Source organism: Cyprinus carpio, chromosome A3, assembly GCF_018340385.1.
Source record: "Cyprinus carpio isolate SPL01 chromosome A3, ASM1834038v1, whole genome shotgun sequence".
Taxonomy (NCBI): domain Eukaryota; kingdom Metazoa; phylum Chordata; class Actinopteri; order Cypriniformes; family Cyprinidae; genus Cyprinus; species Cyprinus carpio.
In genome coordinates, this window is record NC_056574.1 from 11,587,921 (window position 1) to 11,611,908 (window position 23,988).

The 23,988-nt window shown below is 40.5% G+C and overlaps 1 protein-coding gene across 1 annotated transcript in view; it reads left to right on the forward strand.

Annotated features, from left to right (window-relative positions):
- Positions 1–1,027: 1,027 nt before the first annotated feature.
- LOC109048198 overlaps positions 1,028–23,988 on the forward strand; it is a 66,319-nt gene continuing 43,358 nt past the window's right edge. The window contains exons 1-2 of the mRNA XM_042732549.1: positions 1,028–1,067; positions 8,944–9,354. The gene's annotated coding sequence lies outside the window, so the exon portion shown is untranslated. The remainder of the gene's footprint in view (positions 1,068–8,943; positions 9,355–23,988) is intronic.

Here is a 23,988-nt window from a genome sequence, read left to right on the forward strand (position 1 = left end):
GAAATGAGTGTACGGTTTTTTAATGAATCTTTGCAAATCACCTTTCCTAATAATGTGCTAGATGAATGAGGCTAAAGTTTAAAGATAAATAAGTCGCATCTGACTATAAGGTCCGGGCGGAGCAGCCAAACTTAAATTATCTGACTATAAGTCGCAGGAGTAGGAAAAATGCGGTGATAATGTGTGTGTATTATTGTAGGATTTTTTTATAAGTAGCATATGTTTTATTTTAGCTTGTTTACTGTACACCTTGTCACATAGCAGTTTTTTAGGCATTGCTCTGTTTTTTTGTTACGAGTCAGAAATGACAAGGAGGCAGCTTCCCGCAATAGAAAGTCAATGGAGAGCTGTGTTTTGCCCCTAATTGATTCGTGTTATATGTGCTCTTTTTGTTTTTTTTTTATGTTGGTTTGGTGTGTCACAGCCTATGTTTTGATTTTTGTTTGGTGTGTTAAAGCCTATGTTTTTGCATTTGTTTGTTCATTATTATTTGTTGTTTTTAATGTTATCAGTTCATTTTTGTTTGTAATTTTGATTTGTATTCTATGTTTTATTTGAGGTTTTTGTTTGGGTTTTTTTATATTTTTATTTTTTTATTTTTATTTTTTTCACATTTTGTTACAGATTCTTTAATCTGCGTAAAAGTTTTCATAACAGATTTCTTCTGAAGCTCCTTCATTGAACGCAGCAGGAGATTGAGAACCCACACCAGGATGGCATATGCCTGAAACTGTGTATCATCAGTCTCTGCACCTACAGCTCTTTTCCTTATAAAAGCACTGACATAATTAAACAGGTTGATTTCCTGCTGGATCTTTGCTCACATGTGAAGAACTATGAGACTCAAACAGGCAGGAGTCCTCCGTTCCCCAGGATTACAGTCAGTTTTTCCATTTACCTGATGTCTGGATCATAGTCTCTCACAGAGTAAAGAGCTTCCGTCCTCCTGGAAAGTACTGAAACTCCAAACAGAGAGAGAAAACAGTAGAGCTGAATCGATGTTTTAATAGGAAGAGATGGTAAATGATAAGTTTACTTCAGTGTCTGCCCTACATCTCACAGCTGAGGTAAGAGAATCTCTGGAAACTTACAGCTATTGTGTAATATGATTTCTGTGTAAGTTGGAACATTTTTTCAGGTGTTAATGAGTGTTGTTAGATTAGGAGTTCTATTTTGAATGATGCATTCTGACCGTTTACTACACCTGATCTGATTTAAGTGCAGTTTTTTTTAAGCCCAAAGTATATTTTGTTTTGGGCATTCTGATTCTGTCGAAGGTACTGTTATTGTTATAATGTTTTACAGTTTTAGTAATTTTACGGTTTGCGTGTGGTCTGTACACACTGTTCGTGTGATAAGATAAGTTTTTACCAAGAATTGATTGATATCAACTAAGGGTGTAACGATACGCGTACCGTGTACCGAACGGTTCCCGGGCAAATTCCAAATTGAAGTGAGCAATGGTTCCCTGGCCCCTTGGGTGGGACTTTGGAGTGAGCTATGGCACGTGCATGCCACTATGTAGTCGTTTGGGATGCACTTGGCAAAAAGGAGCGATGTCATTTCCTCTTATCTTCCAGCTGTGTGTGTTCCTTGGTGACAACGCAGCACGGTGTGCGTCCAGCAGATTTGCTGATGGAACACCAGCATAAAAAAAAAAAAAAAAATATTATATATATATAATATATAATTATATAGCTATATAATATATATTATATATGATATATATATTTTTTTGTATATTTATAGCATATTTGAAAACTTTTTTAAAATAAAAAAAATATGTTTATTTGCAACAGTGTATGCTAACACAATAAAAAGTCTTTAAATGTTGACATTAAAACCGCGGTCATCTGCTTGACGCCACACCGCTGGCCAGATTGTCTACAGTGAAGCAATCCACAGCTTACGAGATAATGACGGAAATGCATCGCTCCTTTTGTCCAAGTTCATTCCAAATGACTTACATACGTGTGCATGCACGGTGCCCTTCTCCACTCCAAAGTTCCCCACGTCCAAGGGGGCCATGGGTATGATCACGTACCATTTGCGAATTTGCCCGGTAACCGTTCCGGTACGACTACGCGTATCGTTACCGCCGATATAATCAGACTTTGGTAAATGATTACCATGTCACTCACAGGTGCGCAGAACGTTCACATGAGGCCAAACATCACATTATTAATTAATCATCTTTAATTAAAGGCCACAAAATTTCCTCAGAGTCGGATTTACTCACACCCACATGTCATCCAAGAATGTCATAATAGTCTTTCCTTTCTGTGACAGTCGAAAAGAATGTTAAAATACAGGTGGAGAAAACGGTCCAGTGTTTTTCCTCTATATAAGTAGAACTTCAGTGGGGTTCACTGGGTGGAAGTTCCACATGTGGGCAGCGGTCAGTGCAGCTTCAAAGCATTCTACACGATCCTAGATGAGGAATAAGGGTCTTATCTAGTGAAACGACTGGTCATTTTCTAAAAAAGAATAAAAATTATATATTCTTTAACCTCAAAAGCTCATCTTGTGTAGGAAAACTTCCATCTCATTTTCTCCTCCAACTTCAAAATCGTCCTACATCGCTGCACAAGTTCCGACCAAGTGTTTACAAAGTGAACATGCAAAGAGGGTCAAACACCCTTTACAAAAAAATTTAAAAAACAGTAAAACTGATGTAGAATGATTTAGAAAGACTTTGAAGTTGGAGGAGAAAATGAGATGGGAGTTTTTCGATATACCCTAACTGTCATGAACCGGAATGCACAGAGTTCAAGCAGAGCTAGACAAGTTGAGTGTTTGAGGTTAAAAAGTATATAAATTGTAATTTTTTTAGAGAATGACCAGTCGTTTCGCTAGATAAGACCCTTATTTCTAATCTGGGATTGTGTAGAACGCTTTGAAGCTGCACTGAGGCTGCGATTTGGACCTTCCACCCAGTGAAACCCACTGAAGTCTACTACATAGAGAAAAACACTGGAATGTTTTCCTCAAAAAACGTAATTTATTTCCGGCTGAAGGAAGAAAGACATAAACATCTTTGATGACATGGGGGTGAGAAAATTATGAGGAAATTTTATTTCAGAAGTCTACTAATCCTTTAATTAAAGCATAATAGTTAAACATGTAGGTTACAGATACGACATAAACTGTAGAATTATGCAATGGAATGATATTTGGTTATAAGCCCTTCTTTGCATCATTTTGGGATAAACTGATGAGTTTTGATATGTAAACGCACGGGGCAATTCTAGGATTTTCATTTTGGGGGGCTCACCCCCCAATGAGGGTATAACAATAAACAAAACAAACCAAAAAAAATGTTTGACTAATAGGGTAGGGTGATTAACTAAACTTATTGCAGGATTCCACTGTATTGCATAGATGGGTATAACATTTGAGTAATAAGCCAAATACAATCCTTCCTCTCTCTCTCTCTCTCTCTCTCTCTCTCTCTCTCTCTCTCTCTCTCTCTCTCTCTCTCTCTCTCTCCTCTCAATCCGCTCTTCCTCTCTCTCTCTCCATCGATACTCCTCTCTCTCTCCTCTCTCTTCTCGTCTCTCTCTCTCTCTCTCTCTCTCTCTCTCTCTCTTCTCTCTCTCTCTCTCTCACACACACATACATACACACTCACACACACACACACACACACACACACACACACACACACACACACACACACACACACACACCTGTTTACTGTAGAAATACAATTTTTTACTGTTTGCATTTTTAATACAAACCTCTTTCTTTAGCTCAAGGACTGCCTGTCACTGTCTTTAATCATATCTGTGCATGACTGTATGGTAGTTAATGCCACATGCACTGTAATAGGGTATGTTTTATATTGAAAGTTATATTTAAAAAAATCAAATGAAAATAGCAACATGATCATTTATAAAGTATCCGTTCATTAAGGGCTATATTTATATTTATATGGAGGAAACAGCTGTTGTGTGATGAGTGGTGAGCGAAGCGAAAACTTTACAGTAGATGGGAAACTGATTGTTCCCCCATGACATTTTGTAAACTGTATTTATGACAAAGAACCGCACAGATGCAGATATTATAACAATCTATCGATAAACACACACCTTGTCCTCTGTTTCTAGCTCTGTGCCACCACGGTCTGTGGATTGAAGAACACGCTGAAAGACAGGGATAAGCTGAAGTCTGCTGCCATTTTCATATGAAATTTAAAGGGGACTGAAGTGATCACAAACCCGTGTAAAGTTTATTGAGCTAATGGCAAAATTTTTAGGGGGGCTGAGTAGAAATTTAGCCCCCCTAAAAATGGCCTAGCGTCGCCCATGTAAACGCAGTCTCTGTGCCATTCAGAGAGTGGTTAGGGGAATCACCCCCCTTTGTCTTAACCAATGATTCTACTTGTGAGCGTTGGGATGTACCATCTTTGGACCCATTTGCCTTGGATTATCTGCCTAAAGTTGAAAACCAGGAACCTCAAATGCATGTGACGCACTGGAATGGACTTCACTGGTTCTCATGCATCACACACGCACATTTCAGCATCTTCTTTTCCCTTTAATGGCAGTTGGCAAACCCGCCTAAGAGTGCATACCGCCACCTACTGCATGACAGCAGCATGACAGCTGATGTAAAATAAGAGTCGTGGTTAGGAGAGCTGATACTGATCAGTTAAAAAATGCTTAATCGCCCCAATCTTTTAAATCGGCTTGGGATATCCCTATTGATGGAGATCTTTCTCTAGTTGGGGCTATTTCTTACAGGCGTGCTTTTTTTTTAAAGTGGTGAAGGAGTTAGTTAGGAGTTGCTGGAACCACATTGACAAGAGCCTCTGATTTTATGGTGCTGGGTTGTTGAACGCTGGGTAGTTAGGTTGCAAAACTGTCACATCCTCATCTTTATTTTTCACATTACCTGCACATAATTGCGCTTGCTTCTGCGGCAGATCATACTATAAATAAACGCATTGTAGCTGCACTGGTCTAATGAAATTATAGCCACGCTTCATACAGATGTCTTTTTGCTGTTTATTTGTCTCTCTGTCTCTGTCTCTCTTCGGCAGACACCGTGAAAACTACAAGAAATAAAGCATATAATGTTCAAAATATGCATTTAGCCGAGTCCTTTTCAGGTGTCTCATGTTAATGTCCAGTGATGCGCAAGTGAATACATGTGACAAATCTGAATCCAATGACGTCACTATTTACACATATCATCGTTCACATAAACTGATATAAAACAACATTATACACAAAATGCAACAGATTTAAAGATGTATTACCATGTGCACCGTCTTAGACTGCAGATAAAGGTATTCTTTTTCATGCTCTGCATACCATTAGCGTTCCATGTTACCATCCATGTTACTTCAACCCGTAATGCAATGGGCCCACGTTCAACTCAACCTGGTCATATGACCAGTTATGCTTCATTAGTAACTCTTTCTTAAAAAATCCCTAACTTTAACATTTTAAGGGAGCACATTCTCTACTTTTTACTTTGAATATCACATTTATACATTTTAGTCAAATATTTTTCAACAATAAATTAACTAAAATTGATACACGATTTTGAACAGAAACATAAATATGCACATCTAAAAATGTCTTTGACAGTTATATGCATAATCGCTTACTTTATGTCCTCCGTGTTTACTTCTGCATGACAATGCGCTGCGCATGTGTTGTCAAGTCCACAATTTTCCCACAAAATTGGGAACTTTTTCATCGTTGTTGCGGGTTGTTTTTTAACTCCATGAGTTAAAGCGACCCCAATAACGCGAAATATAACCCCCAGAACACGATTGGGATAGTTTTAGACTAGTTTTAAGAAGCAATTGGGCAGATTTTTTTGTGAAAACCTGGCAACCCTGTTCGTATTGTTCTTTTGCGCATGCGGATCAGTTCAGAATCATGATCTGTTCACAATAGAAATCTGATATTGCCTACATTTAAAACAAAAATGTGAACAACACGCAATTAACCACTAAGGCTCGCAGTGTAAACATAGCCTAATACAACATCAAACAATGGACAAGACCTGACCAAGAACACAGGGGTTTAAATACACATGGGGCAGGGGTGTAAATTTCCTCTAACAGTTATATATTTTAAATATAAAATTTCTCAAGGAATTTTTGAAGGGGACACAAATAAGACAGCTAAAATTGTGCTTGTAAGGACAAGTATACACAGCCTTACTACCAGAGCCGGCACAAGGCATAAGCGAACCAACCGGCTACTTAGGGCCCCGTGGCCACCAGGGGGCCCCCAAGAGTACAAGAAATGACAGCTCGATTTTTTTTTTTTTTTTTATAGTGTCAGTGGACAATGGTAATATACAAAAACGTGATATTAAATAATTAAATAATCTATACGTATCATCTTATTATTTCCACAGCGATGTGTCATGCACAAATCAGAATCAGATCAAAAGGTGTTTCTCTGAACTAATTGTTTTCACAAGTTTACGGAGTTCTACATGCTTGTGGATCTTCCCATTTTAACAAGAAAACAAGGTTTCTCACATAATTCATTTAAAACTTGATGAAAAGTTCAGACTGTTTCAGGAATGACAAACGTGAATGTAAAAAAATATGTGAGTGAATCAGCTAAATTGTTCCGTGAGTCATTGCTGTGATTGACAGTGATAAATATATTGTAGCAATGGACGGAATGAACTATCTGACAACCCGATGTCAAAATAGAGCTGTGCATTAAGTGATGCAGAGTAAATTAGAGTAACAAACCTACAGCAGCGACAAGTCTGTGGTGGCTGAATATATTAAGCAGCTTCTACAGTTAAAGATTAAATACTTAATGCATTATTATTTAATTATTTGACCATTAATAATTATAAAAAAAATAATAATTTAACCTTTATTCAACCAGAAAATACTCTGAGATTAAAAATCTCTTTCAAAGGAGTGTCCTGGCCAGCAATACAATCAGTTTCATCACAAAATTGCACAACACAAATAAACTAAGAACCCTTAAGACAATTACATCTCCTCGAGTCATCTTCCATTTGCCAAATGGAAGAGGACTAATTTTTTAATTCATACTTTAGTACAAGGAAAAGTACAAAAATTTGGAATAATAGTCATTTTATTAAAATCCATAAGCAAGACGTGACAAAAACTATGGAGTGGAAAACTTGAGCTGATGAGTGATCATCACGATACAGGGGTTGCGATATGATATGTTGCGATATATTGTGATACTGTAAGCAAAATTATATATTGGGATATTTCTTATTTTAGGAATAGGAGAATATGATATAATTTAAGGAAAACTGTCATTTAGAACACACCACCATATGCAAACAGTAGCAAAAATAAAAAATCCATTTACTTATCTATCTATCTATCAATCAGTCTATCTATCTATCTATCTATCTATCTATCTATACACACACACACACACACACACACACACACACATATATATATAAAGCAGAACACATGTGGGATCTTTATTTGCATTAATCTGCTCCTGTAACCTGTAACATTCAACGCCATTGAATCACATGATGTGCAGTATGAGTAAAAAGGGAACAATTAAGTGCTTGCAGGAGTCAAATTTGATCATGGGTCGAGAGGAGGGATGACTTACAAGACCACAGTGGAAGATTTACTACTCAACAGACTCAGAGCTCATTGACAAATATCTTAAATATTAAGATGCGCTCCCTTTACACAGAGTCCGTGTGATCGCGAAAGTAAACAGCATGAACACTCATTCAAATGGTTTAAATACTCTGCATTGACAAAATTAATTTTGTCACAGTACTTGAATTTCTAACTTCGATATGATACTTTAAAAGGAATAGATATTTAGTACAGCAGAAAAGACTGTAGAATATACTGTCATACAGCTATTTTTAATGTTATTCAAAAAATTTGTCTATCAATGGTGGCAATCAGTAGGCTAATTTCTAATGAAGAGACCAATTTATATGACAGATTTTAATGTATGCTTTTATTCATGTGTAAACATTGCTTAATTACCATTATAACTAGATATCGCACAGTGTATATTTGCAAAACTTAAAGGGTCATTAATTACTTATCCTCATGTCATTCCAAACCCGTAAGACCTTCATTCATCTTTGAAAGACAAATTAAGATATTTTTTATGAAATCCTGGAGCTTTCTGACCCTGCACAGACAGTAACGGGCATTCTGACATAGAACCTGAATGCGCTGCGCCTTGTTTTCAAGCAGAGGAAGATGCACGCTGTACATGTCTGGAAATTTTGACATAAAGGATGGCTTGCAATGTTTTTCCTAGTCTTACTTATTCAAACCAGAATATATAGATGATGAACTAAGAGAGATGGATGTTCTACATCAGAACACGGCTCCACGCATGTGCCGTGGTAGTCTCATGAATGGTGGCGGACGCTGACACGGAAGAGAAGAAATTGTTGATTAAAGATATTTTTTGTTTTGTTTTTTTGCACACAAGAAGTATTCTCATGGCTTTATAAAATTAAGGTTGATCCACTGATGTCACATGGACTATTTTAACGATGTCCTTACTACTTTTCTGGGCCTTGAACATGGTAGTTCCGTTGCTGTCTATGCAGAGTCAGAAAGCGCTCAGATTTCATCAAAAATATCTTAATTTGTGTTCCAAAGATGAAAAAAGGTCTTACCAGTTTGGAACAACATGAGGGTGAGTAATTCATGACTGAATTTTCATTTTTGGTTGAACTATCCCTTTAAGAAAATGATCTCAGCTACTTATTGTGTTTCAATGTTAATCTAATCTGATTCCAGTATTAAATGTCTGTACAGTTAGCAAATTCATTATTGATTCATGACTAATTTGGTGCTATGTCTCAAGTGTCTACAACAATGTGAGTTGAAAACGGTTTATTATGAATATTTGCATTTAGTTATTATAGCTGTAATAAGTTGTTACATGTCTATTTATTCACATTTCCATTTTGTTACAGAATCTCTAATCTGAATGAAAGTGTTGAAACCGGATTTCTTCTGAAACTATTCATTAAAGCAGCAGAAATTGAGAAACAGACAGAAGAGCAGATACTGAAACCGTTAACATCACTCTGCAGCTACAGATTTTTTAATTGTGAAAGAATTAGTGATTTCCTGCTGGATCTTTACTCACATGTGAAGAACTATGAGACTCAAACAGGCAGGAGTCTCCTTCCAGCATTACAGTCAGTTTTCCAGTCAACACCTGATGTCTGGATCATAGATCTCTCACAGAGAAAGAGCTCCGTCCTCCTGGAAGTACTGAAACTCCAAACAGAGAAGAAACCAGTAGAGCTGAGAGGATGTTCAGAGGAAGAAAGAGAAGTGATAAGTTTCCTTCAGTGTCTGCCCTACATCTCACAGCTGAGGTAAGAGAATCTCTGGAAACTTAGTTATTGTGAAATATGATTTCTGTGTAAGTTGTAGCATGTTTTAGGTCTCAATGAGTGTATTTAGATTAGTGGGTTTATTTTGTATCAGTGTTATAGGGTGATGCATTCTGACCATACACTGAGGGGTTGCCTTCAGTGTGGGAACATGATTTGAAGGACCAAAAAGAATAAAACATGAACTGATTATTTCAACACATGAGAACTTAATTAGGCATGGGCCGATTACTGGTATCAAGGTATACCACAATTTGAAAATTTCATATTTTCAAAACCACTAACATTTTTTTATTATACCGTTTCTGTGGTTTGCACTGTTGTTCATGTCGCCTCAAAGAATGAAAATGTAGGCATCCCTCAGGTTGAGTGCAGTGTAGAGAGTAACTCCTCCTGTTGGTGCAGCAGTCAGTCACGTGTGTATGACGGCTGAAGGAGCTTCCCCTGGAACTTACGCGATCATCGGCAAACAGCCGGTTATTGTTTTATTGCAGCCAATCTCTGTTCTGGACGTTGCAATGCAATCATTTTCCAAAATGTATTTTATTTGTGTGTATGTATGTATTTTGTAAACAGTTGTTAGAGTAGTGAGGAGATGATGAAGGAATAATATAGTAGAAAAACACAGTAGCAGGCAGATCACTCACTATTCTTGATGCACAAACTATTGGAAGAAAATCCTCAATATTAATTTAGGGGTTTATATGAATGTGTTTCTCAGGGGAACTGACTGTCTTCAGAAAAGTTTAAATTATATTTTCTTTTCATCTCGTCTCTGTATAATTCACATTAAAGCAGTGTTTCAGTGCAGCACTGCTTTGTTTACAGCGGTAAACAAGGAAATGCTGTATATGCTGTTCCAGAAGCCCATTCTGCTGTCAGAGAGTGAATCTGACATCTCATTGAGAGCTTCTGCTGTTTGATTTGTTCAGGCATATAGTATAATTTCACAAAGGAAGTCTTGGCCTAATGGTTAGAGAGTTTGACTCCTAATCCTAAGGTTGTGGGTTCGAGTCTCGGGCCAGCAATACCACGACTGAGGTGCCCTTGAGCAAGACACCGAACCCCCAACTGCTCCCCGGGTGCCGCAGCATAAATGGCTGCCCACTGCTCCAGGTTTGTTTACGGTGTGTGTGTGTGTATGTTCACTGCTGTGTGTGTGTCCACTTTGGATGGGTTAAATGCAGAGCACGAATTCTGAGTATGGATTACCATACTTGCCTGTATGTATGTCACGCCACTTCGAAGCTAGTTAGAACATTCAGTTTTTTCTTCAAATTGGGTTATTATTAAATCAAATTCTGTATATGAAATTCTATAACTAAATGATATGAAATTATGTAAAATTATATGTATATGAATTATATAACTAAAATTAAATAACTGTAATTGCAGATTTAGGTTAAATAAAGATGTCAGTCTTTATTTGTCTTCTTTTTAGGGCAGCAGTAACTCTAGTAGCAAATCAACACGTCTGCAAGATGTCTGTTAAAGATATCTTGATCTGGAAAACATCTGTTGTCTACAAACGTCTGACAGACATCTTTCAGATGTCAGTTTTACATACATTCTAAATCAGGGATCCTCAAATCTGGCCCACGAGATCCACTTTCCTGCTCTGTTTAGCTCTAACCCTAATCAAACACACCTGACCATGCTAATCAGCGTCTTCGGGATCATTAGAAAATCACAGGTAGGTGAGTTTGATCAGGGTTGGAGCTAAACTCTGCAGTGCATTGGCCCTCCAGGGCAAGATTTGAGGAACCTAACAGACGTCTATTTGACATCTAAAAGGAAATGTCCTATAGACGTATTTCAGATGAAAATGCGTCTAAAAAATACGTCTTGCAGACGTCAAGTAGACGTCTCTGAGATGTACGTGTGCTATCAGGGGCAGGACAGCTAACAATTCAGCAAACATTTCGGAAACAAATTAAAGAAAAAAATAAACAAATACTACTGTTCCAATTATTCTGTATGTTGCTCAAAAACAAAATGTATTGTGTTCAGTGGGAAAAAAGTTTTTTTTTTTTTTACCCAGTCATTTAGAAAAAAATATTTAAAAATAACACATTTTAGAGCTGTAAAAACAATACAGTGATAATGTGAAACCATAATATTTTTGCTTAAGGTTATCATACCGTGAAAATATCATACCGGCCCATGCCTAAACTTGACAGCTCACCAATAAAACATGAGAAAAAAAAGGTTATGTGAATTTTCAACAGAACACATTTTTTTAATAAAGATTCATTTTTGTTGTTGTATTGAAATTTATTTTGTCTTTATTTATAATTCTTTTTGTTTACTTTCCTTATACACCACAACTTCACTTACTTAGTTCTGTTTTTTCCCCAATTAGCTGCTCATTGAAATGTATATGCCCTCTGTTATTTAGCTAATCTCTGCAGCCACAGACTAATGAGTCCTGATTTATAAATGCCTGCATTGATGCGCAATAGACAAGGAGACTTTGGAGCTGCAGGGTGTTTGTAAGGTTTGTGCGTATTCATGAGCAATGTAAGTTTGTTTTCTTTGGTTTCTTAGTTTATATAGTGTATCTTTGACTATGTAATCTTAGTATGGTTTATTTTGAGTCAGTTGTTTGTATTTCTTTTCTTGTTTAGAAACCACACACCCCCATATTCACATGTTGTTCACCCTGGTCATCTTTGCTCTACCTGCTTCAATGGATGAATAAAGTGATAATATGGAATCTAGTGTACACACTCGTATTATGGGACTCTGTGTTCTTATAGACACCCCTGCTGGACTCAAGCCAGACATTTCCTGAACCCTAACCTCCTTTACATGGTCCTTTCGAGCCAGAGCTTTTTTTTATTATCAGCAGGATACATGTATTTCCAGTCAGTCTTTGCCATCTCTTTCTCATGTTGTCTGATCACGTTGCCAGATTTAACTTCCTGCTCATTGTGATGACTTTGTGATGCATCTTCCTGCCTTATCACATTCACCTTTGACTGGTGGAGAGTTTTTTCCTGAGGATTGTGGTGCACAGTACCATCCACAGAAAGAAGAATACAAGAATGAGGATCCATTTCTTAAAGAAATTACTCATCCTTCTTCTGTATCCCCTCCAACAGTCACAGAACCTGACTGTCCTTCAGCAATTGATCACAAAAGTCAAGATGCAAGGTACATTTATCCAACAGTGTTTGAAGGCTGGTGACCCTCTACATGTTTCAAGGTCTTCCCCCTATGAACATTCAACTCCTAGACCTTCACAGCCTGCTTTTAATCCACCCCCTAGTGGTGTTGCTGAACGTTCACATCAGGTTCTAGCTTCTTTTGGGCTTAAGTCATCACCTCCTTACATCATCACTTCTCTTGTCAGATCCTACCTTCAAATTAATCTCCTGCTCTTAATTTTCCACAAGCCCAATTCAAGCCTCTCATTTTCCTGCATTGTCAGCTCCTGTGCTTTAGTCAATTTTGCCTCAACCTTTGAGTTTATCAGTTGCAGTCCCTTAACAGCCTGCTTCGTCAGAATATTTGCGCAGCAGTATTCAAGCTGATACTGTGACAATACCCCCACAGCTCACCCATGCACCTGCATCAAATATTCCTCAATATCCAAGCCTGCAACCTTTAACAGTGCCCTCTCAGATCTCTTATGCATCTGCTTCTCAGTTTCATCAAAATCAAGTGTTTTCTGCTGCAGCCCCTCTGTTCACCACTTCATTTTACAGACATCATGAGAGATTCATCGAAGGTAGATCTTTTTCTTACCTTATAAGAGAGGATAAAACCTGGTATATGATGCTGATAATGGCCTTGTCTAGTCTGCTGGATCCACATGAGACTGAACAATATAAGTATCGTGTTTTGCTGGACCATTTGAAAGTGGATCTAGCTAAGAGACTTGTGTTGGCTTATCTCCACACCCCACAACTTCACACTCAAGCAATCAGAGCTCTCGATGAACATTATGAACAGCCAAGACAGCTTGCACTGAAAGAGCTTCATGCTATTCTTGATATGCCAGTTCTTTGTCCTGGAGAGGGTCAAGCATTGGATCGGTTTCCCCTGCATGTCCAAGCACTTGTAGGACTTGAAGGACTACTTCCATGGGCCATGATGGTCTTTCTGAGCTCACCTGTGGCTCTTGTGTAAAGAGACTTTTAGAAAAACTACCCAGTGTGCAGTTCTGTGAATTTAATAGGTTCATGAAAAGAGCCAATTAAGGACCATTCTCTTACAATCTGCCTCCAGCTGATCAATAAAAGCAGGTATCTCATTCAGTTAAAGCTACAACAGTTGTTCATGGTGTTAAAAATTCTCACAAAGGAGACCTTCTTAAAGCTGGAGTCGAGTCTTCTACAGGTAGTATAATGGCCCCTCAGTTAAATTTAGAATGCCCTCCTGTTTGCGCTTACTGCAGTACCACTGTGCATCATATCAGTTAATGTGATGACTTTCAAAAGCTCACTAAAGATCAACAGATCAATTGGATTCAGCAGAGAAAGCGATGTTGGTGGTGTGCCCATAATCATTTGGCAGCAGATTGCAACCTGAGAAACCCTTGCAGTCTCTGCAGTGGGAAACACTTACAGATTCTTTGCCATGTTAATCAACTGTACACTCAAAATTTGTATCTTGATCACTCCAGTGAATGCATCAGAGTGCTGTTAAATGTAGTAGCAGTGACACTGACAAATGGGGACAGAACTTTAGACACCTACCGTATGCCATATTAGATGATGGATCTGAATAGACAATCATCTAACAACCAGCAGTTCAACAGTTGTGCTTGGAGGATAAACCAGAGTTTTTAACATTGAGAATTGTATGCCAAGATGTTAAAACTCTTGAGGGTGCAGCAGTAATTTTCACCATAACTCCTATATGCAATCCAGAGAAATCCTTCCTCATACATCATGCTTTCATTGCTGAACATCTTGCTTTGTCTGTTCTCATCCAGTGACATTTATTCAGCTTTTGGTTCTAGCTGATGCAGATTGCACTTGTCTGGTAACCCCCATACAATCTGTAAAGTCTGGCTCTCCTGGGGCCTTCACTTCAGGGAGCATAAAATTGTCATCAGTGGGGACATTCGTCGTATGTTCCATCAGATGATAAGCCTCTCCTTCGCTTCCCGTGGCATGACTTGAATCGGGAAACCATGTACGAATGACAAGTTTTACATTTTGGTACAACTTGCAGCCCCTGTTGCCATCTATGCTCTGCAAAGACTGGTCAAGGATGAACAAATTGGAGTGGACATACCTCATTCAGTGAATAAAGGTTTCTATGTGGACAATTGCTTGCAAAGCCATCCAATAGCTGAATCAGCTCAGTGATAGATTCAGTTTCAAATAATGCCATTAATATTGAAGGGTATATTGTTTTTAAAATCGATTGGCCAAAAAGAGGGTACGGGGTTAGTGATTTATATAAAAAATAAGTATGCAGCAACTTTTTTGCTATCTAGGCCTAAATCAACATCTAAAAAAATTTGAATTTCTGATTGTCAATGTAGTTTTTTCAATGACCTTAGCTCTTACTGTAGTGGATTGCTATAGACCTTCGTCAGCTACAAAAAAAATTATTTTGATCTTTTTCCAAGTTGAATTTTAAGGAAATAGTACTAACTGGAAATTTTAATTGGAACTTGCTACAGCCTTTATCTGCTAAAGTTACCAGCCTTCCTGTATGTGTATTTACTTATATGTGGACTGTTTCGTGCCTGTTCTTTCCAACACAGTACCATGACAGAAGACCTGACCATCTAAAAGTTTAGCAGCGTGTGTCTCCGCAATTTGTTTTCCCATTTTTGTAAGTTTTGAAAGGCACGGAGGAAGTCACAGTTGAGCGTGAGGGCGTGTAGGAAAGCCCCACCCACTGCACCACCGCTGGGGGTGAGCTACTGCTGGAATCAGAGAGAAACTATTTGTATGCAGACATGCCTCTCCTCCTCCTGTCTTCTTCTAAATTCTCTGCCTGTCCAGTTATGGCCAATGAGGCTGTTTATGAACCGTCTTTCTGTCCCGTCATTACCATGGACGTCTGTAATGAACTGTTTGTCTGCTCTGAGTAGAATCAGTCTACTCTATTATGACCATGGAGGTCATTCACTTGTCCCTAGGGCTCCCTGTACCGGAAGTTGCACTCTGGTGTGTGTGGGCGGCATACACCTTCCAAAAAAGCCCTGTCCGTCACAAATTACCAGCCAGCCTCCCTTTCATGAGTCTGCCATCTTCTGCCCCTTTGCTGCTGCATCCTGCCAGTTCTTCAGCTCACCCTCAGCCCACCATCGGTGATGTGGGTTCGCCGTGGGTCTGCCAGTCCCCATCAGTGACATGGCTGAAGGATCACTTATTTCCACCTCCAGCCTCTGTGTCCCGAACTTCGCCTTTGCCCGTCGACCAAGCAACCCAGTGGCTCCTAGCTCCCTTATCTCCACCAATACCTGTCAGTCCACCAGCTCTGCTGGGCTCCCTCATCTCTCCGGCTCCGCCTTGGTCTCCGCTGTTATCTGACAGCCCCATGAAGTCATCAGCACTTCCTCTACCATGGCTCCACCATGGGCCGCATTCCTGGCTGCGGTCTGGGTCCCGCCTGGCTCCTCCTGCTCCTAGAAAATTGCAGCTTTTCATTTTCCGTTGGTCTTAGTACACGATGTAACTACAGAAGGGTCAAGTTTTAAATAGGAAAAATATTGAAACTCTTCAGTCAGTTTTGAGCGAGATGCTAACGGTCTAATCAGATTCAATGATCTATGCTAAGCTGCAGCTAAAAGTGCTACCGCCAGACCCGGAGATCGGCTGAATGGATTCGAAAACGGCGAAACTCAACTGTTTAACTCTAAGGGAGTTGGAAAATGAGCCTATTTTCAAAAATAGTGGAGTGTTCCTTTAAAGGGGTAATGAACTGAGAAACCAAAATATTGGCTCATATTGAAGCCAATATACCAAAATGACAGGTTGTGGAATTTGCCAATATATGGTGTTATAGTGTGGCTAAACACCATCTCCACAGAAGATGATCAATGCCTGCACTTACATCTCTGTCTGTTTAGCTCTGGCCACCAATTCATAGTGTAAATAATGAGAGAGGCAAACACAGCTCTATGCAGAAACCAAATAATAAAAATGGTTGCCTAAGACAACAAGATGCTGTGCAGTGACAAGTTGTGGAAAAACATTCTTTGCATTGCCATCCTTCTAATCCCAGTGTTAGGAAAAAATGGATAAACTTTATTTTTAATGAAGTTCCAGACCGCGTCAGTAAGGACATGACCCCTTTAAATGAAACAACTCGTAATCTAAATAAACCTATGAGATTTTGGAAAAATATTGACTCCATTTCTGGTGTAAAATATGCTGCAGGACTTCCTTTATACAGTGTGTGCATAATTATTATGCAAGTTGATATTCTGGTCATGTTTTTTTTTTTCAAGCACATTTGACCAATTCCAAACCACATCAATCTTAGTTAATAACTACTATTAATTTAGTATTCAATCATATATAAGTGATATATAATTGTCAACAAGGGCTGGATGTGAAAAATGCCTTATACTCAGGTGTGCATAATTATTAAGCAGGTTTTCTTTACTGGTAAAATGCGTCAAAGAGATTTAACTCCGTACCGAAATGTCAAAAATTATTAAAATGCCCATGATAAATATTTAAAAATAATGCAATACAGAAATTGCTGAATTAAATCATGACCAGTGGACAGTGAAATGCTCATTGGGTCAGTAGGGTCAGAGAAAAAAACAGGTGAAGAAGAAAAGACACATAATAACTGCAAAATAATTAAGGTGAAGAATTAGGTGTGAAACCACCAGGAACCATTTAGTCTCCATTGCTACCATATTCCAGATCTGCAACCTACATGGAGTCTCCAGAAGACGGTGTCAGGTTCTCAGAGACTTTGCTAAGATAAAGAATTCTGAAACATGACCCCCACTTAATAAGAATAACATGCCATATGATTGTGATTATGAAATGTATGAAGACTGATTGTTTGAAAATGTTTTATAAACATAGTTTGAGAGTGATTCTTGACTTATCAGCACCAGTTTAAGTTGGACAAGAGTGGCGGTGGTGAGGGGGTCATGGTGTGAGCTGCTACAACAATGAGTAAGATAGACCTTTCAGGGTTGAAGATGGACTAAAAATTAGCTCCCAAAACTTACTGCAAGATTCTTGAAGATAAATTCTTCAAACAGTGGTCCAAGAGGATAGTGTTCGGCCGCTATATCGCCAATGCCGATATATCAGCCAATATTTGGCATTTTTCAAATATCGGCATTAGCCGATAAGTTTTTATGTTTGGACGTTTACAATACAACCGGAGTACATGCCGCTGAGGTGAGGGGCGGGACGTTTAGACGTGCACTACAGGCGGTTTAGCTAATCACAACACACTGGGCTAGCTAACCAATCAGAGCCCATTGCCTATTTCTTAGGGAGGGGATTCATAAAAGCAGGAAATGATCAGCGCGTTTCACAGAGAAGGGACAGAGTTGCACGAGCGCGTGGGACGCTCAAGGGTTCGTTTAGGTACACGTAGAAATGGTAGTGGGAGTTTCCGGTTAGAGAAACGGGAGCAAGAGAGCAGGTCCCAGTTGAAGGTTTTATTTGAATTATCCTTGCATGTTTGTGTGTGCGTGTGTGGTCTACAATAAACAGAGAAAACAAAATACAATATAAAATTTGTAATATAAACAATAATATGGCTAGCATGAAGAAATGAACATTACACACAGCAGCAGTGACAGTAAATAACAGTATCAATTATCAGGTAATAAAGGCATTCAGGTTGCATTTAAATAGCTGCATTACTTGGCAAAGTGTTTATCATTTAAATATGTACCGTAAACAGGTGTACCATTTTAGCTTATAAATCTAAATTACACAGTAGAACATTCACAGTTAGGCAGTATTGAACGAGTGTCAACATTTGACTTAGCATAGACTTAGTCAGCCTGCAACTCACGCAAATTATACAATATATCCAAGTCATTATTTGAACTAGTAAAGTTTACAGGTGACAATAACAGAATGAAAATGTATTTTAGTTTGACTAACACAGAATATAAAACGTATAACTTACTTTTTAATCAATCACTCACAGAAGAAACAAACATGCAGTAGTCCCTTTACTTGCACAATGAACAAGTCAGTCACTCCACTCATACATATAGACTGCCTCCTGATACTTGTCCGGGCATGTCTTGACTTGTTCAGGCTTTCCCAAACATTAAAAGGGTTATAAACACAAAGATACCTCTGGGTGGCGTCGTTGGGCTTTCATAAATTGCCGCCCCCAAATGTCACTCTGGACATTTGAACATGGTAGTAAGCCCTACTTAAGTGGTGGGACTGGACCTGTCATCATCCTCAAGTTTGGGAAGTGGGATTAGGCGAGCCACTGGTCTGACATAAGTTCGGTCCTGAACCTGAACTGCAACTGTCCTTATCCGTCCGTCAGGTCAGGGAAGGTGCGGGTCACCTTGCCCATTAGCCAGAGGGCTCGTGGAAGTTGAGGGTCCATGATGAGCACTACCTGGTCTACCCTGAGCTGGTCGTTGTCCTTTTTGCCACTTTTTGTCTTTCCTGGAGAGTTGGCAGGTAGAAATGAATAAATCTGGCCAGAATTGGTCCGCAAGTACCTGACTATGTCTCCATCTCCTGGTTCCTAGAAGATTGCTGGAGTCATACATCACTTGTGGGAGGGAGGAATCGTGGCGTCCCCATGAGCAGGATGCTAGGTGTGATTGGGTCCGAATCTGCGATATCGGATGATACATAGCCTAAAGGCTTGGCATTCATTATGCCCTCGACTTCAGTAAGAACAGTGCGGAGGACTGTTTCAGGGACTGTCTGTTCCTTTAGAATGACTTTCAAGGCTTGTTTCACTGATTTTACTTCCCTCTCCCTCCCAATACCACCAAAATGTGGAGCGCTGGGAGGAATAAATCTGAAGGAGATTTTCTGTTCAGCTAATTGCTCTTTAAGTTGGGGTACCATAGCTTCATATGCCTCTTTAATCTCTCTGTTCCCTTCAGTAAAGTTGGTGCCATTATCTGAAAAGAGCTCAAAGGGCTTGCCTCTTCTAGCAATAAATCTCCGTAGAGACATCAAGAAGGCATCAGTGTCCAGACTCTCAAGTAGATCCAGATGGAGGCATCGGGTGGTCATACATTTGAAGACTATTCCCCATCTCTTTTCCGTTCGTCGTCCTATTTTTACTATGAATGGTCCAAAACAGTCCATTCCAGTGGAATAGAAGGGGGGCTTGTAAAGCCTAAGACGAGCTGGTGGGAGATCTGCCATCATAGGGATCTTGGGTTGGGCACGCCACTTTTGACATTCTATACACGCAAGTTGATGCGTTTTGATAGCTGCTCTGCCTCTCAAAATCCAATAGTGACGTCTGAGCTCTGCAAGGACTCGTTCTGGACCAGGGTGAAGGAGATTGGCATCATATTCCTTAATAAGGAGTTTGGTTATTTGTTGATGGGGGTCGAGAACTATGGGATGTAGAGCATTAAGGTCTATGTGTTCAGCATGACGTAGTCTCCCTCCGACCCTAATTAGCCCAGCACCTTCATCATATTCAGGAGACAGGGACACTAACCGACTATTGGATGGTAAGGGTCGGTGTGATGAGAGAGCCTTGACCTCCTCTGGAAATGAATTTCTTTGGGCTTTGTTGAAGGAGGAGCCGCTCTGCTTCAAAATAATGCTCGGCTTCATCTGTCTGAGTGGAAGGCTGTGCCGCCCCGTGTAGGTACGCCACTTTGGCCTTTACCAAGTCCTTCCATGTGTTATACTCAGTTGCGTCTGGGAGTTGGACATCAAGACTAGTACATTGGTGAAGGCAGAGTGTGGATTTCTTTAATTCAGTATCTGGTTCTGGGTCAGCAGCGGGCATGGTTGGCCAGGAGGCTTCTGATTGATGCAAGAAGTCTGGTCCATTAGTAGCCCAGCGACATGATTGTGTCAACTCTTTTAAGGATTTTCCACGGGTTATGTCATCTGCTGCATTATTTCCTGAATCCACATACTTCCAGGAATTGATGTCTGTGAGGGGACTGAAATTTCAGCAACTCGAGTTCCTACGAAGACCTTATACCTGCACGAGTCAGACAGCAGCCCAGTGAAGGACGGTGGTAGAATCTGACCAGAGGATGACTTGCCTGATGGTGACTGTGAGCTCCCTTTGGAGGACTTTGGCCATCTGCGCCCCAGTAAGTGCTGCACTCGGTTCAAGCCGTGGCATGGACATTTGTTTCCTGGGTGCTACACGTGAACGAGCCAACATGAATGAAATGTGTATATGGCCATTCTTGTCTTCTGTGCGTAGATATGATACTGAGCCATATGCTCTTTCAGATGCATCACAGAAGATGTGCAGGTCTCTGGTGCACGTTTCCTCATGTACTTGAAATGGAGTGTAGCATCTGGGAATCTCTAGCTGTTCCAAATTGGGCAGTTCCTGTAACCAAGTTTGCCATCTGTTTTGTAGGCTGTCAGACTCAATGGGGTCATCCCATCCCAGATGAATTTTCCACAGGTCTTGAACAAGTATCTTAGCCTGGGTGTGGTAAACGGAATTATGTACCCGAGAGGGTCATACTGTGATGCTAATACTTTGTAGATATTTCTCAAAGTTGGTTTGAAACATTCTACTTGGCGAGGTCTGTATCCTAAAGAATCACGGAGACAGTTCCATCGCAATCCAAGTGTGTCCTCCAGAAGATCTGGGCTCTTTTGGGATAACCATAGCTCACTGCTTTGTGACCTTGCTTCTGTTGGAAGGTGTTCAATTGCTTCAGGTTTGTTACTGGCCCACTGGCGAAGATTGAACCCTCCAGTAAGCAGCAATTGCCGTAGGCCATCTCCAAGAGCTCTGGCTTTATCTGTTGATTGTGTACTTTGAAGACAATTGTCTACATAGAATGATTGGGAGACTGATTTGGCTAGAGTGGGGTCAGTATTCACTGTTGTCTTGGGCTACTCGTTGCAGTGCATATATAGCACAACAAGGACTGCATGTTGTGCCAAAAGGCAGGACCTGCCACTCATAGATCTTTGGCTGCTCAGTCCTATTCATGTTTCTCCACAGGAAGCGCAGGATCGCCTTATCATCTGGCAGTAGGCGAACTTGGTGAAACATACCTTTTACATCTGCGCTCACGGCCACGTTGTGCTGCCTGAACCGAAGCAAGACTCCAAGCAAAGATGGACCAAGTATGGGACCAGGAATGAGGTGCTCATTTAATGATTGACCTTGATACTGGAAAGAACAGTTAAACACAATCCTGTTTTTGCCATTGTGTCTCACCATATGGTGTGGAATGTACCAGGATTCAGCTGAATCCTCTGCTTCCTGAAGGGAGATTTTCTGCCACGTAGCCAGCCTTTCTCTAGTTTGTCCATCTCAGTGCAGTATGCTTCAGACAGATTTGGGTCTTTGGCAAGTCTCCGTTCAGTGCTGCGAAGGGATGCCAGTACTGCTTCCTTTGGGGCTTTAAGGGTGACAGCATTTGGTCGTTTTGAGCAAAGGCGTGGCATATCGTACAATGCCGTCAACCTCTACCCTAGTAGTGTGAGTCTGGAGTAGTGTGAGAGCGTATTGGTCTTGTTTAGAACGAGTGGCTGCTGTTTCATTAATGTAGGGTAGGGGTTGTCAATCTGCCAAAGACGCTCAACGTTTTTGAGTAGCTCAGCATTCTGACTGTCTACAGTGATGTTCAGACATCGTTGGTCACAAGGGGTAGTTAAGCTGTATCCCACAGGGCCTTGGAGAGTCCAACCGAGTCTGGTGTGAACAGCTATGGGTGCATTAGGAGATCCCATTCGTATAGGCTGGACTGGCACAAGTAAATGAGGCATGTCTGACCCAATGAGTAGCAAGGGTTGTGCTCGCTCAATCTGTGGAAGTGGCAATGACCGGATATGGGCATATTTGCGTTGTAGAGCAGCTATTGGATAAGAGTGTTCAGACAGTCTCAGGTTCTCTGCAGTGAAGGCATGATTAATCTCAAACTTCCTAGTTGGTCTGTTTAGGGGAGACACCGAGAAGGAAACATATGCTCCATTTAAGTGAAGTACATCCTGATGTATTGTACGTAGGGTGAGCGTTTCAGGCACTGCAGTAAGGTTTAACTGTTCCACAGCCTGTGGTAATACAATGCTGCGCTCTGAGCCCATCATCTAACACTGCATATGTCTCCATGGATTTATCTCTGGTAGTGTAGAAGAACCTTGACTACCTTTAGCATCACCTTTGGAGATCGGTTGGGACGATCTAAGTAGACCTTGGTAAGGGGAACATTGACTAGAAGAACACTCTTTTGTGTCTGTTGGACTGCTTCATGGAGGATGGTAAGATGCAATTCTTTGCAAGTCTTGCAAGCTCGCTTCAGAGTACAGTTGTCTGCAGGATGTGCTCTTCCACATTTTCCAACACCGTTTTTTCCTTCGGTTATCCACTTTAATAATATTTGCTCTGTGGTCAGAAGCTTGAATTTAGAGCAAGAGTTTAGAAAAAATGGTCCTTATTGTTGCAGTATTGGACAGTATGGTTGGAACTTGGGAGTCTGAACTCTTGTTTGTCCTTGAACAGGTGAGGTACTGTTAGTTGAGTAAAGGATTGAAGTGGATCTGTCCTTAGGCCGAGAAGGTGGGTGTGAATCCTTCTTGGTTGTCCTGGCAAGCTGGATAGCACTGGGAAGCTTTAAATGCCCTAGAAGCACTTGATATTTGTACTGTTCACTTAAGTGCTGCTGATTGTTCATCAGATTGTCCAATGCCATTTTGAGCAGTGCAAAGTCACTTTTCCGCGTCCACTTTCAAAGGATGGTATGACAGGTTTTGGGATACCATAAGCCGAAGCAGCTAACATCTCTAGTCCCGGGAGGCTGGGCTTGAGGTACATAGATTCCTGCTTGAGCTGGAACTGGATGAGGGGCCGGGAATGCCACTTGAGTGTGAGGGTACAGTACTTGGTGTGGCTGAGGAAGTACAGAAGCCCCTAAGCTTGCAGGGTCTAGAGGTGAAGCTACTGAGGGAGGCACACTGACAGCAGGTGTCTGATGGTAGGTTACCGTAGTGACAGGAGAAGTTGGCTGTACTGTGACGGTAGCTGGGTAAATAGGTGATGGACCAGTGAAAAAACTGTTCTAGAGTCTGAAGTCGACTGAGCTGTTGCACGTGGAGGTGATGACCATGTCACTACGTTAGAGATGGCGCACCTCGGTAGTAAAGTCCTGGGCACTGGATGTAAACTGCACCACCTGTGTGGCTGGAGGAAGCAATACTGATGCCTCCGAGGTAAGAAACGCAGGTTGTGGCAAGGAAGATCTGTGCATTTCCTGGGCATACGATGTAAAAATATCACTAGTAACAGCTCTCTGTGGAGGTTGGTTTACTCCAGGTTGTGCTTCAGATAAATTACTGGGGATGCTAGACTGTGATCCAGATCTACTGTTGCTGTCCTGTTTAAGGAACGAGGTGACTAGCTTGGCAACTTCAAGCTCATTTTGTGCTTTCTTGAGGCGACGTCGTATATCAATCTGTTTAGCCAAGGCTTCTCTGGCTTTGAGTGCCTCTCTGGCTTGGTCATCAAGTCTCTGAC